Genomic DNA, 18,525 nt, shown 5'->3' on the forward strand with positions numbered 1-18,525 from the left:
GCTTTCAATCACCATGTTTGTCCTCTTTCCAAAAAGGTACTGAATCCACAGCCTCAAGAAGACCAAGGCATTCTGCTGAGAGCTCCTTTCTTTTCCTGGGCAGGTTTCTCAGTCCCTCTGTTCTAGACTAGACTGTCACCTCTACTCACCAATCCCCTGAGGGGTCAGGGTTGGGACTGTGGAAACCCAGAAACTGAACTGTGACTCTGCTTCTTCATCCATGTGACAGGCCTATCATTCCTCCTTCAGCTGGGCCTGCCTAACCAGACCAGCACTGGGTCACTCTGTGAATGAGTGGGGAGACATTCCTGCCTGTCTGGTGACTCTGAGGATGGGTGCTGCTGATCAGTGGGTGGATATCACCTCTGTCTCTAGAGCCTGCGGAACACCTAGGACCCCCACCCACCCACCCACCCCATGGCTCCAGGGCCTCTGTGAAATGCCCTGACCCCTGCCTCGAGCCTGGCTACACTTTGCCAAGGGCTGCTTGTTCCCAGAAGCTTCCTGGCGCCTTTGAACCACAAAGGTGCTCTCTGAAAGAGAACAAACCACCCCAGGGTTATTCCATGTCAGTTGACATCTCATGTTTTCCCTATAAAAATGAACAATCATTTTCTGCTCATCCAGCAAGGACACACCGCGGTTTATTTCGCACATAAATGTTTGCCCACCCTCAGCGCTACAGGAGGAGACTGAACACAGTTTATTTGTGTGTGAACCAGCTACCCATACGGTCCAGGGCCCAGCGCAGACGTGGCCTCCTTGAGAGGGTCTCCCTTCCCCCTGGGTGTGTAGAGGAGAGAGAGGCCTATTGTTCCGGCGGCGGGCGGGCACTTCTCCAGGCAGCATGCAGGGGGTTCCCCCTGGGAGGCAGAAAAGCCGCCTCCAAAATCGATCATCTCATGCTTTGTGTTGTTTTGTTTCTGCTCTTTCCTACTTTGCTGTAACTCCTGGGCCAGGCGCTCCACGCAGGGGGCGCACTTACTTCTTCCATACCCTTTGCACAGTGTGCCTTTGATGTCGCTGCTCAGTTCTCTAGGGAGGGGATGAACGTCTCTCCCACCTACAGGCTCACGCCCGCGGTCACGCAGAGGAAGTGAACGAAGGCATGACTGGCCCCAGGGAGGCTGGGGGTGGGCCGGCCTGGAATGTAGGGTCCTCTCTGCCAGGACGTGGAAGGGGTGCACAGCAGGGCTGAGCCACCCCCATTGTCAAATGGAGGTCTGGGCGCCAGGTCCTGACCCTCTCTGCTCAGAGGATCCAGCCGAGCTGAGGCTCTGAGGGAGAAGTATGGCAGGAGGAGCCAGGACATTCTGCTCGGCCCGCCTCTGCCACTGTATGACCCACATGACGCTGTGCCTCCCAGGGTGAGCCTCTCTGCTGAGAGTGGGGCAATAACTGCCGCGGCCCCTGCCTTTTCGCCGGGGCTGATGTTGTGAAGAGCAAACAACACTCTCCGAGGAAACGATGTGAGAAGTACAAACCCTTTGTGAGTCAGCGGACGGAGTCGTTGCCCTGTCTTTCCCCACGGTCTACTCGCCGCGCCGCCACCCTAATTGCTGGGAGCATCTAGTGAGGTCGTGCTGCCCCCTAGCGGTCAAACTTCTCCCTAAATTCATTTCTTTTCAATTAAATTTTCTATTACAATCATAATAAAAATTAATAATGATGAATATGTAATAATTAACCTAGCCTGCATTATATCCATTTTTATACCAATGAAGTCATCAAATATAATTTTTAACATTTCTTTTTTTTAATGGAGGAAGTGGTATACGAAGGAAGAAAGGCATAATGCAGCCTTGGGCCTGACGTGGGAGGCATGTACCAGCACGCCTTCCCCAGCGTGCTACCCGGCTGCTGGCTGCTCCTCTAAGCCTGGAGGCTCTAGGGAGCCTTGGGGCCTCATGGTGGCCACTTGCCAAGGGTTCCCCAAAAGGGCCTGTATTTCCCCCAAGACGATGGGGATAAGATACAGGAACGGATGAGAAACCAAAGCACTTGGCTGCTCTTCTTCAGCTTTTATTTTATTTTTTATTGGGGAAGGGGAACAGGACCTTATTGGAGAACAGTGTGTACTTCTGGGACTTTTTCCAAGTCAAGTTGTTGTCCTTTCAACCTTAGTTGTGGAGGGTGCAGCTCAGCTCCAGGTCCAGTCACCCTTGTTAGTTGCAGGGGGCGCAGCCCACCATCCCTTGCGGGAGTCGAGCTGACAACCTTGTGGTTGAGAGGACGTGCTCCACCCAACTGAGCCATCTGGCCACCTGGGAGCTGAGTGGCAGCTCACTGACTTCATTCTAGTTGTGGAGGGCGCAGCTCCCTGGCCCATGTGGGAATCGAACCGGCAGCTCTAACCAACTGAGCCACCCGTCAGCCCCTTCTTTAGCCCTTGAAACCTTTTAAAATCCCCAAAGATTACAAAACGCCTTGATGAATAGCTATCATTCTCTTTGCTGACATTGAGACAGCATTAGTTGGCCTGGAGAGAAATTAGAGTTTCTGCATATTAAAAATAACAAGTGACCAGTAACTGCTGTGTTCCTTGTTCAGCAGAGACCTCCTCACACGTGCTCTCAGACTGCTCACCACAGCCCTGAGGTGGCAACAGCCCCTATTTTCAGATGAGGAATTAGGAGTCCAAGAAGTCACATGCTATTGAGAGGGGACCAACAGTTTGAAGCCAGGTATTCTAGCTTCAAATCCCTCCCCTTCTCCCAGAGTGCTTGAAGTGGAATCACCCTGGCCCCAGATGAATGCAGAATGAGAACAATTTGCATGGTGGGGAGGAAAATTCTGTGGGGGCGGGGGAGGGGGTTAACAAGACTTTTCCCCGCATACTTGTGGAATAAACAATCTATCAATAGTCATCCTTTAGTCATGACGAATAATCAACTGGAAACTCGTGCTCTTTGATCTGGTTTACCACTTTCCTTTCCCTTCTCATCTGAGCAGAGGTTCCTTCTTAGCATTCAACATTCCAGATCTCTCTTGACTCCTCTTACAGGCCTTTTCCCAGGCCTCTGAGGAACTTCCTTCTAGATTCAGCTTCCTGGACTTGGGACTGGGATGAAAGGTTGCCAGAGATTTCCTTCCGTGTCCCCCTCCAGCCCCTCGCCCTAGCTTTCCTCCTCCTAAGCATGCAGGATGATGGGCCTCTGGAGACCCACTGCAGAACTGAGAAGTTTGTCAACTTGGTGCCAAGTAGAGCCTTGCTTTGAGGAAACCAGTGAGCACAACAATGAAAAGTTTGGAGGGTCTGACAGTGGAGGGGCAGGTGGAGAATGATGTCACAGAGGCCTCAGGGACACAGGAAGTCAGTAGACCTGCCATCACAGGTGTTGCTGGTTCCAGGACTGGGTTTCCCGAGAAGGGCCTCTGACACCCCCAGAGCATTGAAATGATATGCAGACTTGCTTCTTTACCCGTGTGAGGCTGGAACATTCGAGCACATGAGCAGAAAGCTTTCTCCCAGATCTTCCATCTTGGGGGGAACTAAGTGAGATTATGCTTGGGTTCTGACACAGTCTAGAGACACTCACATTTTGTCAACATGACCTGTGTGCCAGCCCCTGGCATGTTTGCATATGCCATCTCATTTAACTATTAAAAATACCCTGTGAGGTTGGGCTTCTTTGCCCTGTTTTACCTATTAGTAAATGAGGTTCAGAGAGGCTGAGAGATTTGGCTAAGATCACACTGTTAATTAGGAGAGTATTGATTCGAGACATGCTGTAAGCTCAAGAAAATGCTGCACCGTTGAAACTCTAGTTTGCCTGACCTAAGACACATCTGGATAGTTTTCTGCTTTTGGGCTGAAGGGAGTCCCTCCTGTGAGGTGAGTGCATCTGACCTTCCATTGATTGGATTTTACAAACTGAGTGATCAGATAATTTAGTTATGCATACATGTGACTGCATTCTGCATTGGCCTTTGTCCCAGTTTGCTGTCCCCTTCCTCCACCACACCGGAAGGCCAAGTCACGACTGTCAGTCCCTGTGGTCTCATTTGTCTGTCTGCCCTAGACATCTGGGCAGTGGTGGGGCAATGGAGCAAGATAAGAATGGAGAGAACACGGGCTTGAAGCCAGGCGGGCTTGGGTTTAAATTCCACCTCTGCCATATTTTCAGGAAAAACGGCCCAGATTCTAGGATGGGGATGGGGACGAGGAGGTTCAGTTAGAGTCACGTAGTCTCAGCCTGCTTCTGAGTAGTGGAGGGCAGGTGCCAAGGCCAGCCCGCTCCAGAACAGAAAGGGCCTTCCTGCCCAGACATGGGGGATGGGCCACTGCTCGTAGCTGGCAACCCTCAGCTCCGGGGACCCAATTTCAGAAGCTCACATAAGACTCAGGTGGCTCCTGGTCCCCCAATTCTCTCCCACACACTGGTCTAAAATTCACTTTTAAGGCTCTGGACATGAGCCAAATGTAATCATCCCTGAGAGGGGACGACATTTCACGATGTTAAAGAGAAGCAGCATGGAATTAGGAGAGCACGTCTGTGTGGAGCCCATCCAGGCTTTACACATGGTCTCACGGCCTCTGTTTCCTGATCTTTAACATACAACACATAAATTAACTCATTTAAATGCTCACAGTAGCCCCATTACCATTTTCCTGGTGAGGTGGGCATGTAGGACAAACACCTGCGCCAGGTGGGGCGTGAATAGCAAACCTGGACTTTGAGCTCAGCAGTCACAGGGGCAGTGTCCCTGCTCTCGACCTCGACACTGTTCTGGTTCTTATGGGAATAGCAAGGCCTTCTTCTTAGGTCTGAGGGCAGGATTAAGGGAGATCGTGCATCTACAGCTTCTGGCACAAAGCAAGCACTCAATTAATGCCCTTTTCCTCTGTGGCCTTTTAGATTTGAGAGGAGAGAGCCACAGCTACCTCTCTCAGCCAAAGTCTGTCTCATACATACAGGTGCTCAGTCACTATCTGAGGGATGAATGAAAGGGCAGATAGCGATAAGGTGGGTGGCAGGAGGGAGGGAGGGAGGGAGGGGAGCACTAGAAATAGAGGTGGGCCTGTATGCAAGGCCAAGGTCAGAAGGCTGAAGCTGCGGCAAGTGCTCTGGTTTTCCTGCGGTCAGCCCTGCATGTTCAGGTGCCACTATGCTGACTTGGGGGTCTAATTCATGATATGGGCTTCATCTCCCACCTGTCACTTTTATCGGTGTTGGCCTCAGAGCTCATCCAAAGGCCTGGGAGCCCCAGATGACAGAGCAGCCACTCGGGAGGAGAAGGAGGCACCCCCCCCACACACACCCATCTACTGCTGAGAAAGGACTGAGGCTGCTCATTGGGGATGGCAGTGTCGGGTGGTGGGTGGAGGGTGGGGGGCTGGTGTGTGGAAATAGGACTGTTCGTTTCCAGGCTTATTATAGTCCAGGCCCACACCCAAGCAGTGGCTGCCCCATCCCTGCTCTGGCCTGAGTCAACCACTGGCAAATGGGGTGTGCTTCTTAAAACCCAGAAAGAGGTCTCTGTAGGGACAGATGGAACCCAGCTCTCTGATGGAGAGTCTCCAAGCCATCCTGGCACATTTCAGCCAGAACCCGGCTTCACCAACACGGGCTGTCTGGGCGATAGCTACTAAGGTGCATTCATTTCTGTTTATCAAGATTACATGGGCCAAGGTCAGGTGTACTAGGACCAAAACAAGCAGACCTTGACAGGGCAACATACCAAAGTATTGGTTTCACCATGTTCTCTCTGAATGTCCCTCAGCTCAATTGATACATCACGATCGGGATGGTTTGAGATGACTAAACCGGCGGCCGCTCCCTGCTCCGACTTTGTTTGTTTATAGGCACAGCCTGCATATCCAATGCAAGGTGAAACAAGGCCGTTTTTCCCCCACAAAGTGGAGTCACTGAGTCCCTCTTGCTTGGATGTTTTGGGAGTGGTGGTTTAAAAATCCTACCCACTGCTTCAGTCTGCTCTGCTCTTTTTAAGTACAGTTACCACCCCAGACTCTCCAGGAGAGATGAATCCACTGTTCCACGTGACCAGCCAAACTGGGCTTTTCTTATTCTGGATCTGCAAAGGAGAGGCAAGATCCTACCGAAATCCCTGGCCTGTCAAAGGGTTCTTGAAATGACAAAATTGTTTCTTTGCACCATCGACATTTTCATCATCAGTAAATATTTTATGAAGAGCCCACACCGAGGTTGCTTGCCAGTTTGGAACCCAGATAAGAGGGAATGTTCTTTAGTCTGTTTCAGAGGAGGTTTAGTCAGTAAATTGTGTTTCGTTTAACTTCTAAAAGCCTTCCTTTTCCTGGAAAAAAAAAGTCATTTTGTTTTTGCAAATGAAAGAGTAAAAGCTTTTGCTAATGCATATTATTTCTTCAATTATCATTTGGGTTTGCAGACAGTGCTTGCTTTCTGAAACCCTGAAATTACCTTATTTCTTTGCACTAAAAATACTTAGTCAGAGTCAGTTGAACACTGGTTGAACTCATGACTTGTGGTAACTTGTGAATTCAACAGATGGTTTCAGTTTTTCCGACCCACCCTTTCATCCACTCCACCCAAGAACAAATCATTCAGATACTGCACTGCTGGAGTGAGTCACAAATCTGTCACTGACCGAGTTCTCCGCCAGCTGCAGTCTTGTGCTGCCCCCTTGTGGTGAGAACCGCACGGGCCCGCTGCCTCGCTCACCGTCTCTTCCCCCCTGGAGAGCAGGGGCTGCTGGGCTGGTCTTAAGGAGCAAGTGGCAGGAAGAGCTTGTGAGGGCCTGAATGGTCCCAGGTCCCTGGGCACTAAATGCCATGTTACGTACTCTCCAGGGTGAAACAGATCCGGGCTGTGGACTCGGCCTTCGACTCCTGTTTGAGACACAGGGAAGCAAACTACCTCAACAAGGAAAGCCACTCCCTGGGAACTGGATGCTTGGAAAGGAGCAGGAACTGTTTCAGGCCTTTGCAGAAACTTAGCCAGAGCAGGAGCTCCGTGAGAGGGGGCTGCCTGCCCCGTTGTCTGACACTTGGTAAATACTCCCTAAGTACCTGTGAACTGACTGCAATGAGTCTCTGTCGTCAACAGTCATTTCCTGAGCATTTACTATTTTGGGTCCCTGATTAAGACAAGGGATACAAAGAGTTTGTGTAAAATACAGTCTTGGCTCTGAGCAGAGTCTCTAGTTGGAGAATTGGGCCAGGCATAAGAGATCACACTTGCCAGCCTAGAGCGATGTGTTTTCATTGCTCATGGAAAAACTCAGGAACTCAATAACTCAAGAGGCACCAGTGTTGGGGAAAAGAAGAGGTCCACTGAGGACGCAACAGCAGGGTTAGCTTTTCTGATTGGAGGAAACGGAGCTGTGCCTTTAAGGAAGTGACAATAGTAAAATCAAGTACCTCCCACCCCGTGCCAGTGTCCTTTATGTATGTGTATCACTAATTCTCACAACATTCATGCCAGGGAAGTATAATCATTGTTTACCCACAGATGAGGAAACTTGGGCTCAGACAAGTTAAGCAATTCTGCCCAAGGCCACACAGCACTGAGCAGGAGACCAGGCTTCTAATGCAGGTCAGTCTAATGCCAGAACCCATGCCCCTTCTACCACCTCCTGCCAAAGGAGGAAAGGTTCTCAAACTTTATCAGGTGCCATGGAACTTAATTTGAAGCAGCTTCCAAAGCAAGCCACTATTGCCTCTAGCGAGCAAGGGCCCAGCCAAGAAAAGCTGGTACCTTCAGGTTCTCTGAACACAACACTGCATGGGGTGGCACTGGAGCCCCGGATATGGCCAGCTTGCAAGCACAGGGAGCAGGCTGGGCTGAAGAGTGGCATTGGCAGGGCTGCTAGACAAGCTCTCCATGGCACATGGCAGGTGAGCAGCATCCAGTGCCAGGCTCCAGAAGACCCCTGATTTCAAAGCTCATCATGTGGACATTTTATAAATAGGTCAGGGATCCCAGGCTTGGACATGGAAGGATTCGATTGCAGTGGGACTCTAGCAAAGCCGTAGAGGTTGATACACAGTATAGAGGTTAAGTAGCTGGACCCTGGAACAAATGGTTTGGTTTGAATCCTGGCTCAACCACTTAGCTGTGTGAAATCACCTCCTCATGGATTCCCCGCTCCCACCGTAGGGTTTTTGAAATACGTTAAATGAGTTAATATATGTAAACCAGAATGGCACCTGGAATGTAGTGCTTATTTCATGTTGAGTAGGGGTTGCTGTCGATTCTTCTGCCACCAGAATTGAGCAATGCCATGTACCTTTAGAGTTGTTATCAAAGGTTCATGGCTGGATTAAGGGCCTAAGTGAGGCTTAAGGGGACATGTCTAAAGACACTAGTGGTCCCTTTGGAAACAGGCAAATCCTTACTGTGTTCAGAACATGGCTTACTGGTCAGCTGAGAGGAGACTGAGAGATCTCTCACATGCAGCCGAACAGTATCCTCCAGCAGCACAAGTACTGATGACTACCTTGAACTGCAAACTAAAAGATTCTTGTAAGGAAAGAACAGATTGTCAGAATATGGGGAACTCATCATGCATGAGGAAGGTCATCCAAAAGGAAATGGCAGCCATAAGAAGCCCTATACACTGGCAGTGTAGTTATCTTGACCTTTAATAGTCATTTCACACCCTAAAGCCAGTCCTGATGAGAAAGCCTAAGGCCTTGTCATAATATACTTCTAGATAACATACAAATGGTGTGAATCTTTTGGAAAGTCACACAAGTGAAGCAGTCTTAAAAATGTTCATCTTGGGGGGTGGCCGGTTAGCTCAGTTGGTTAGAGCGTGGTGCTGATAACACCAAGGTTGCCGGTTCAATCCCTGCATGGGCCACTGTGAGCTGCGCCCTCCTTAAAAAACAAACAAAAACAAGTTCATCTCAAAGGATGCAGGAACTAGCTTAAAGGGATTCCCATTGGCACCAACTGGAATCATTTGAGCAACAATATAAATGATAGCAATGGATTATAAACCACAAAATGAGTCCATACTGATATACATAAACAAATGAATAAACGAAGAAGGTTAAGCTTCTCCTTACAGTGGAATTCCAACTAATAAATGTAGAAAGAATTCTAGAATTATAAATTATTTTTGCTAAGTATTTCAGGCAAAAATCATCCATGGATGCTAAAATTCCTAGGCAGAATTATGATGCAAGACAATATCTGACCCTAAAGTATCTCCTCCATAAGATACTTATTAATTACAAGTGTAAACATAGTAACATTTAAGAACACTGGCAGATACCACCATAGCCAAAGTTAAAATCAAAGTTAACACAATCAGTAATGGGACAAATTGACGTCATGTGCCTCAGATGATACACTGAGGACACAACCTCCCTTCTGTTGTATTCGTACCAAAAACACAAAGCCTGAATCTAATCACGAGGAAACATCGGACAAACCTCAATTAAGGTACATTCTAGAAAATCACTGGTTTACACTGGAGGGCAGAATGAAAGAAGCTTCTAGTGATGGATTGGAATTAGAGGTTTTGTATGAAAGGAATGAATGATACCCCAGGACCAAAGAGCATGCTTAATGCCAGAATTTGGTCCCTCACTAACAGGAACACATACTTCTCAGTGGAATGGCTTGTTTCAAAGTTGAAGCAGAGAAGGAACAAGGTGAACTTGGATTGTCTCGTTGTACAAGAAAGTAACATAATGCCCAAAATTAATGGGGACATATTGAAAGGTCAAAGGAGCTGGCTTACAGGAGCTTCTACTGGCCTACTTTGGGATGATTTCAGTATCATAATGAATAATGATAGAAATAAATTATAGCACTGAATTTTTAAAAATCTGAGTCCATAGATACTTTAAAAAAGTAAAAAGAGGTGGAGAAGGGAAAACTCTTCTTTACAGAAGAATGCCAACCAATAAATTTTTAAGCAAGCTATAAATAGAAAAATCACCATTTTCCAACCACGATTTAAAAAACAAAACAAAATTTGATTCAGGCAAGACCATTAATGCATGGTAAAGCAACTGGTGAAAACTCTCACGGAACAGGAAATTCATTCAGTCCTCACGTATAACCCCCCAGAGTACAGATTAAAGATACTTTTACAAGGGAGAAATCTGTTGGGCACCTTAGTCAAATGATCATACTTAATGTCACTGATAAGGGGACAAATAGACATGTGCCCTCTTAGTGATACACTGAGAATAGGATATCATCTATGTACTAGTATGCTGATCAAAAATATTTAACATGAGAGGCGGCCGGATGGCTCAGTAGGTTAGAGCGTGAGCTCTGAACAACAGGGTTGCTGGTTCGATTCCCACATGGGCCAGGGAGCTGTGCCCTCCACAACTAGACTGAAGACAACATGCTGACGTTGAGCTGCCGGAGGGTCAGCCGGATGCCTAGAGCGCAAGCTCTCAACAACAAGGTTGCCAGTTCAATTCCCACATGGGATGGTGGGCTGTGCCCCCTGCAACTAAAGATTGAAAACAGCAACTGGACTTGGAGCTGAGCTGCGCCCTCCACAACTGGATTAAAGGACAACGACTGGGAACTGATGGGCCCTGGAGAAACACACTGTTCCCCAATATTCCCCAATAAAAATTTTTTTAAAAAGTAAGAAATTTCTAAAACAAACAACAACAAAATATATATATATATTTTGTTGTTGTTTGTTTTAGAAATTTCTTTCTTTTTAAAAAAATTTTTAATATATATATATATTTTTAACATGAATCTAACCATGGGAAATTTTCTAGTTTAATGCAGCCTATGAGATATTCAACTAAATACAATAGATAATCTTTGATTGGATCCTGGACCGAACAACCAATCCACAGTTATAAAGAGCATCATCAGTACAACAAACTGGGAAATTCAAATAGAAACTGTATTACATCAATGCATCAATGATAAATTTCCTGAGTGTGAGGACAACTGTACTATGGCCATGTAGGCAAATGTTTTTGAGCCTTGGTGACACATACTGAAGTATTTAGGGGTAAAGTAACTCAAGTGGTTCGGAAAGGAAACAAAAAGAAAAATGTGTCCACAAATGTATACATAGAGATATGAAGCAAGTATAGCAAAACATTAACTGTTAGTGAATCTTAGGTAATGATTATAAGGGTATTGCTTGTACCATTCTTGCAGTTTCTTCAGAGGTTTGAAATTTATCAAACTATAATAGTGTGAAAAAATGAAACAAATTTTCCCAAAGCAAAAAACAAACAAAAACGTCAAGGTCATGAAACACAGACTGAGTAACTACTTTAGAGGAAAGGAGATTAAAGTTACTGTGTGATTCCAGATTGAATCCTGGACCAGAAAAGAGGCATTAGCAGGAAAATTTGCAATATTCAAAGAAGGTCAATAGATTTATACTTTTGGTCAATAATGTTAATTTCCCAACTTTGATAATTATATTGTGGATATGTAAGATAAATGTCTTTTTTTTTTTTTAAGGAAATATACACTGAAATACTTATAGGGCAACAGAACATCATGACTACAACTTACTCTCAAACATATCAGAAAGTCCATTACGTATGCATCCGTGATATGTGAGAGCAATAAAGCAATTGTGATAAAATGATAACATTTGAGAAATCTGGGTGAAGGATAGATAGGAATTCCTAGTACTAATTTTGCAACTTTTTTATCTCTGAAATTATTTCAAAATGAAAAAGTTAAAAAAAATGTTCACTTCAGTTTCTCTCCACATTATTTTTATGTCACTGTAGTGAGTTGAATAATGTCCCTCCGAAATTCATGTTCATGTAGAACCTCAGAGTGTAACCTTACCTGAACATTGCTTCTTTGTAGATGTAATTAGTTAAGATGAGGTCACACTGGAATAGGGGAAGCTCTTCATCCAATAACTGGTGTCCTTAAGGAGACACATACAGAGAAAAAGGCCACGTGAAGACGGAAGCAGAGAATGCAGTGACACAGCTACAAGCCAAGGAGCGCCAAGGATTGCTGGGAGCCAGCCACCAGAAGCTACGAGCAATCAAGGAAGGATTCTTCCCTAGAGCCTTCAGAGGGAGCACGGTCCTACCAACACCTTGATTTCAGACTTTTAGCTTCAAGAACTATGAGAATACATTTGTTTTAAGTCTGCAAGTTTGTGGTAATTCGTTACAGTAACCCTAGGAAATTCAGTCCCCCACCTGCTTAAAACAATGGCTTTATGGTCTACAAAACATCATCGTCTGGCATCCACAAGCCTCTGATAATGTCAAATGATGGTAATACCATTTATTGAACATTTACTACAAGCCTAACTGCACTAAGTGGATTATATCTATTGTTTCCTTTAATCTTCATAACATTTGATACAGCAGGTTCAATGGCTAATTCTACAAATGGGAAATGGAAGCTGAGAGTGATTAAGTAGTGTGTACAAGATTGGAGAGCTAATAAGCAGAGGGCTAAGCACTGACTCCAGGCAGTCTGAATCTCGGCTCCAATTAGCTCCCCGTTCCACACGCAAGCTCCTCTGGCAGAAGGAAACAGCCGTGGTGTCTCCCAGCGCACACCCCAAGCTGCCCTGATCTACACTTGGAACCCTGCCTCGATAGCACATTGCCTCTTCCTTCTCGCCCTCTTAAATCCTTCCCATCCTGGATCCCGGCAATACTCCCTACCTTCTATGAAAACTTTTCAGGGCTCTTCAGGAGGAAGGCCAGAGCGGTCCCTCGTCCTTCTCTAATTGAAGCACTCATTGTAATGGCCATAAAATACATTCAAGATTACTTTGGATGTTATTTGGCTTTTAAAAAAATTGTTTGCTTCTAACTAAATAGCAAATGCCCTGCAAGCAGGCATTAATTATAGGTAGATATCTAGACATCAAGACTTTCCCTATCCTTTTCTCTAAGTAGACACCTATCACGACAGCCCTCATCAGGTTACGTGCAATTAGACACTTAACATTTGCAATTGCAATTTCCAAGTTGAAAGTTCATTTGCTGACTCGTGTGTGTAGTAAACTGTAGTCTGCTAGAGGCTGACAGCCTGGTTAACCAGTCTCAGCACGGCCTGTTCATTGCTATCTTACGTTGCTGTAATCATCAAACAAATAAAACTTGGTTGGTTTGGTAAGGTTCAAAGTAATTTTGAGCAGAAAATAAGTTTTGCCATTTAGGGTGAAATATTGAACCTCATGGTGGCTGAGATTTATGATGTGCCTTGTTCTCTGTACAAAGATCTGATATGTATTATGCTCTGTATAAAACCAAGAAAAAAACCCATTTGTGGAATCTTTCTACACGTGCTCCGGCAATGCAAGTGTGGCTCGAGTGAGAAATTCTGGTCGGAAAGGTTAACTGCATTCTAGGTACTGTGGTTAACTAGGGCAGATGCTGGGTGCAGTAACCATTTCCTCCTGACCCAGGAGCATATGCCCACAATGCCACATGAGGGGTCCATATAGGCCTTGGACTATCTTCTGAGGTGTCAGGGGTCTCCTGGAAGGGCCACGCAGGTAATATCAAGGAGCAAAAGGAGCAGGGTTCAAGAAAAATACCTGTCAGCACACTGATGAATGAAAATTGACACCTGGCTTCAGTGTCGTGATTAAGAGAGAGTAGAACGAACTGAAATGCACTGGAGCTTGCACACCCCAACCAGGGGGCTATTTGGTGTCAGTCAATTATTGCCTTGAGGGCTTGTAGACTTCATGTATTCTCATTCTTGAAAAGCTGGAAGTCTAGGTTTTTATGTGAATATTTCCAATTTAAAAATGTTAGCAGATAGTTCATTTAAATAAAAAAATGCACAAACCAAATAGATGTACAAGCTAGGACTTGGCCCATGGCCCATCCATTGCTACTCCTGGGCTGCTGTTTACATGCCGTTTCCCTGAAAATAAGACTTGGTCTTATACTAATTTTTGCTCCAAAAGACGCATTAGGGCTTATGTTCAGGGGATGTCATCCTGAAAAATCAGGCTAGGGCTTATTTTCTAGTAAGGTCTTATTTTCGGGGAAACACGGTATCTGCCCCCTTTAGACTGTGAGCTCCAATACCTAGAGAACAGCTATTGGATAAAGAACATGTGTTCACACTTGAAAGAAAGATGAGGGCTTACAAGTGTCAGAGAATTAGTGGTGTGAAATTCATTCCTCAGTATTTTTTACAAATCCTCGTACAGGCTGAGCACTATTGTAGGACCAGGGTTGGGACACACAATAACAGGTACACTGCAGTCCCGCTGTTCTCTTGAAGTTTATATTCTAATGAGTAAGAGAGTCAATGATACAGGAAAATCGTTTCAGATAGTGGTAAGGATTACGAAAAAATCAGTGTTAGCTACAGAATACCCCATGATGGGGTGTCTAGAGGCGCTCGATTAGGTAGGGTGTGAAATCCCCCTCTGGAGAGAGGACTTTAGAATTAGCACCTGAATGATGAAGCCTAAGCCTATCACATAAGGTCTGGGAGAGGAGCATCCCTGGTCTGGGAGGATGGCAAGTACGAAGGCTCAGGAAGAAATGTGCACACTTGAGGAAGAGAAGAGGTTGGTTGATGGAAGGGGCTGGCAAGGGGCGGCTCACACAGGGCCAGAGTCAGGGCTTTGTATTTCATGCATTGAAATGGGAAACCATTGGAAATTTGATTAGTGCATCAAGTGATGAATGTTTTAATACATCAGTAGCTACTCTTTGAAGAATTGTGGCAAAGGAGTACAGACAGAAATGCTACTCAACATAATACTGAGGTGATAGCTGATACAGGGGGAAGGAGTCTGAAGACATCCAAAAAGACACAGTAGGAATTTCTTCTGTACTTAGAACTGGGTTAGAATTTTACTGAGCAGAGGTGGTGAAAGCAGAAGGGTCAAGAGGACACCTGGAATCAAAGTGCCCCGTGTTTTCATGTTTTAATTATGAAAATGTTGTACTGTTCAGAAAGAGATTTCAGTCAAGTCATATTCTGAAAATAGCTGTATTTTGAACTGTACTCAAATGAAAAAATTCAAACTTTCTTACATGGTCAGATGTTTTCTAATAGGAATTAGATTGCCCAGTAAAAACAGAACCCCCTTACAGTCGCCTCACACATACACTATATAAAATGCTGTAAGGGCCAGTTTGCAAAGAGGTTAAATGACTGGAATGCAGAGAACAAGCAAGTCCATGTTCCTTTCATTCCAGGAATGGACCAATTTCAAAGTTAACAAATGAAGTCAAGCTGTGACTTCCAGCCACACAAACAGCTACTCTAGGGGACCTAAGGGGATCAAGGCCTACAGTAACGGTTGCTCCCTTCCAATTTGCCCAGTAGGTTAAGTGATGGTTTTCCTTACCAAACCCCACGTACATTGTGTCTCTGCAGCTAAATGAAGCTCCCAATATGCCTACACTTTTAACACAATTCTAAACATCTGGTTTAAAAAAAACAATCTTCATAATTATCTATTAAAGCCCATGGTGAGTTAAAAAATAGCTCTTAGGACAATGAATATTTGTTATCCAATTATCTTGTTCTTGGAAACTTTCATAAAAGCTAACTAGATTTTTAAATAAGACTTTTGCTGTAGGTTGTGAGCATTAATAACGGGGTTAATGCCTGATGGTCACAGTGACTCTATTTACAACTATAAAGCAAAACTTCGAAGAGGTACTCATTTTTATGATCCTTGTTTTAAAATGGAGAGGTGATTAAGAATTTCACTCGTCTTCCTGTAGGGTGAAAATATCAATTGTAGTACAAGTGTTGGAGAGGCTGTGGAGAAAAAGGAACCCTCATAAACTGTTGGTGGGAATGCAGACTGGTACAGCTGTTATGGAAGGCAGTGTGGAGGTTCCTCAAAAAATTACGAATAGAATTACCATATGACACAGCAATCCCTCTCCTAGGTATTTACCCAAAAAATCTGAAAACATTTATCCATAAAAACACGTGTGCTCCAATGTTCATTGCAGCTTTGTTTACGGTGGCCAAGGCAGGGAAACCACCAAAATGTCCTTCAATAGATGAATGGATAAAGAAGTTGTGGTATACATACACAATGGAATACTATTCAGCAGTAAGAAAAGATATAGGAACATTTGAGACAACATGGATGGATCTTGAGAGTATAATGCTAAGCGAAGTAAGTCAGACAGAAAAAGCAGAGAACCATATGATTTCACTGATATGTGGTATATAAACCAAAAACAACAAAAGAACAAGACAAACAAATGAGAAACAAAAACTCATAGACACAGACAATAGTTTAGTGGTTACCAGAGGGTAAGGGGGGTGAGGGGTGGGAGATGAGGGTAAGGGGGATCAAATATATGGTGATGGAAGGAGAACTGATTCTGGGTGGTGAACACACAATGGGATTTATAGATGATATAATACAGAATTGTACACCTGAAATCTATGTAATTTTACTAACAATTGTCACCCCGATAAATTAAAAAAAAAATTACCATAAAAAAAAAAGAAAATATCAATTGTAAAGGACAAAGGTAACATTCCATAACATGAAAGGAATTGTATTAAGAATCGGGATCATTAGGACCAACACTAAACAGCTTATTTGCGTTAAGATTTACAGCTGTAGCAGGAAACAAAAGATAAGAACACATAAACACAAGTGGGGACATTCATACAAGGCTGTCGAGGCACAAGCACTAATGGATTAAGAATCAGGAACTCAGTGAAATACCTAGTGAATGAGGACGCAATCCATTACCAGTTCTAGAACAACACATAATCTGGGTTCCCAGGCTCCTGAATTTCAGACAAGTTTTCAAACCTGAATCTGATCAAGACTTGAGATCTACAAATATATAACACAGGAGAGAGAAAGGTATGTTCAGTGACAGATACCCTAGCTATAATGAGCAAACTCAAAAATCCCTCAGGACAAATGGCCCAATTTCTTTAAATTACAAGGAAAAAAATGATGGAGAATCTGTGACTAAAATCAAAGCAACCTATATGGGCCTTATCTGAACAAATCAATTTTAAAAACAAAACATTTAAGATAGCAAGGGAAATCTGGATACTGACAACACAGTAAGACATTACTGTTAACTTTTTAAACTATAATAAAAGTATTGCAGTTATGTTTAGTCCTTACCTTTCTTTTGTATTGAAATATTCAGGGATGAAATTGTCTGAGATTTCCTTTCAGTAAGGGTGGGAGATGGAGTGGTAAATTAGTGAGGTGAAAACAAGGTTGACTGACCACAATGTGATCAGTAGTTTGAGCTGAGAAATGGGTACTCCATTACTATTTGATATTTCCCATAACACAAATTTGAAAATTGGTTATTTTTCAAAAATATGAATTCAGGTAGGGCAGCCTAAATTTGTAAGCCTCTTGATGAGAACCTGGAAAACTTAACAGCACAAAACAGAAGTTAGGACATGGAAAGACATCCTTGGGAAAGCCTCCTCTAACGTACAAACTTCACCCCTCATGCAGCTGTAGCCCCATCTTCATTCTGCCAAAGCACCCTAACCCACAGCACTATTTCAAAACGAGGTAGGTGAAAATGTAGACACCATTACGAATTCAAGATTAATCTGTTAAACAGGCCTTTGTCGACATTTGCCTTTACCCTCCTTAAATGCTCGTCAGGTAGTTTACTATTTAGAGGGTTTAAGATCTATAGAATTAGAGCTCAGTAGTATTATAAAACTTACTATCTACTCTCTTACCCTCTAAGTTGCTCATGTTAAGCCATGCTAGTTTTTATAGTTAGAAATATGACAGATCTAAATAGCATATCCAAAATTTTTACATCCAAATGAGTCGTCTCCTTCAATGCAGTTGCTTTGCAAGGCTCTCTACTTTTTTCCACCCCACTGCCTGTCACTGGCGAACATGTAGAAAACTTCGGAGTCCTCTTCAGAACTTTTTTTTTTTTTTAAAACATCCTCAATGGCAGTAAGTCTTCACTTCTTTGTTGGTGTATTGACTTTTTGAAATGGCAACAAATCATTCGGAGCCAATTCTAGTGGACTAGTAACCAAAGAGGGTGAAAAAAATTTAAACTTAATGTAACTATAATGGAATGGCCTTTTAATATCTCTAAATTCGCTTCCAAAACATTGGAAACATAATTCTCAATGTAATTTGAAAAAGTCATTATGATACACGATTTAAGGCGTTTTCAACAAAATTTCATCTTCTTTGTGGTCAGATTTTACAGGGACTTCACCTTACTACTAAATTCTCTCTCCTAGCCTAGATAAAAATCACCACTAAGTATTTAAACTTTAAAGCTCCATAGTTGTGCCTGATTTGTGGTCAAGTTAAAAGTTTTGGTTTGTTCAAGAGGACAACTCACTTTAGAAAAAACTGACTTAAATAAGCCATTTACGTGCAAACCAGTTTTCAAGTTGGTTTTAGTGCTAGCTACAATATAACATTTAACATTACACTGCTGGGACACTCCTATTTGATTTTTCCATATATACAGTGAAGACTTTTACAATAGTTCCAAACACAGGTAAGAACTGTATTTCAATTATCTCAAACTATAACTAATGGAGAAAAGAACAAGTTTGTCAGAAAATCAGTACAGCCATTTTACTATTAAAATTTTGCTTTTTAATAATTTATTTGAAG

General features: G+C 43.8%; 1 non-coding gene across 1 annotated transcript; it reads left to right on the forward strand.

Annotated features, from left to right (window-relative positions):
* The first annotated feature begins 8,731 nt into the window (after positions 1-8,731).
* Positions 8,732-8,805, forward strand: TRNAI-GAU (transfer RNA isoleucine (anticodon GAU)). Its single transcript has one exon. It is a non-coding gene; the product is annotated as a tRNA-Ile (tRNA).
* Positions 8,806-18,525: the final 9,720 nt, after the last annotated feature.

This window comes from Rhinolophus sinicus, linkage group LG01, assembly GCF_036562045.2.
Source record: "Rhinolophus sinicus isolate RSC01 linkage group LG01, ASM3656204v1, whole genome shotgun sequence".
In the NCBI taxonomy this organism is placed as follows: domain Eukaryota; kingdom Metazoa; phylum Chordata; class Mammalia; order Chiroptera; family Rhinolophidae; genus Rhinolophus; species Rhinolophus sinicus.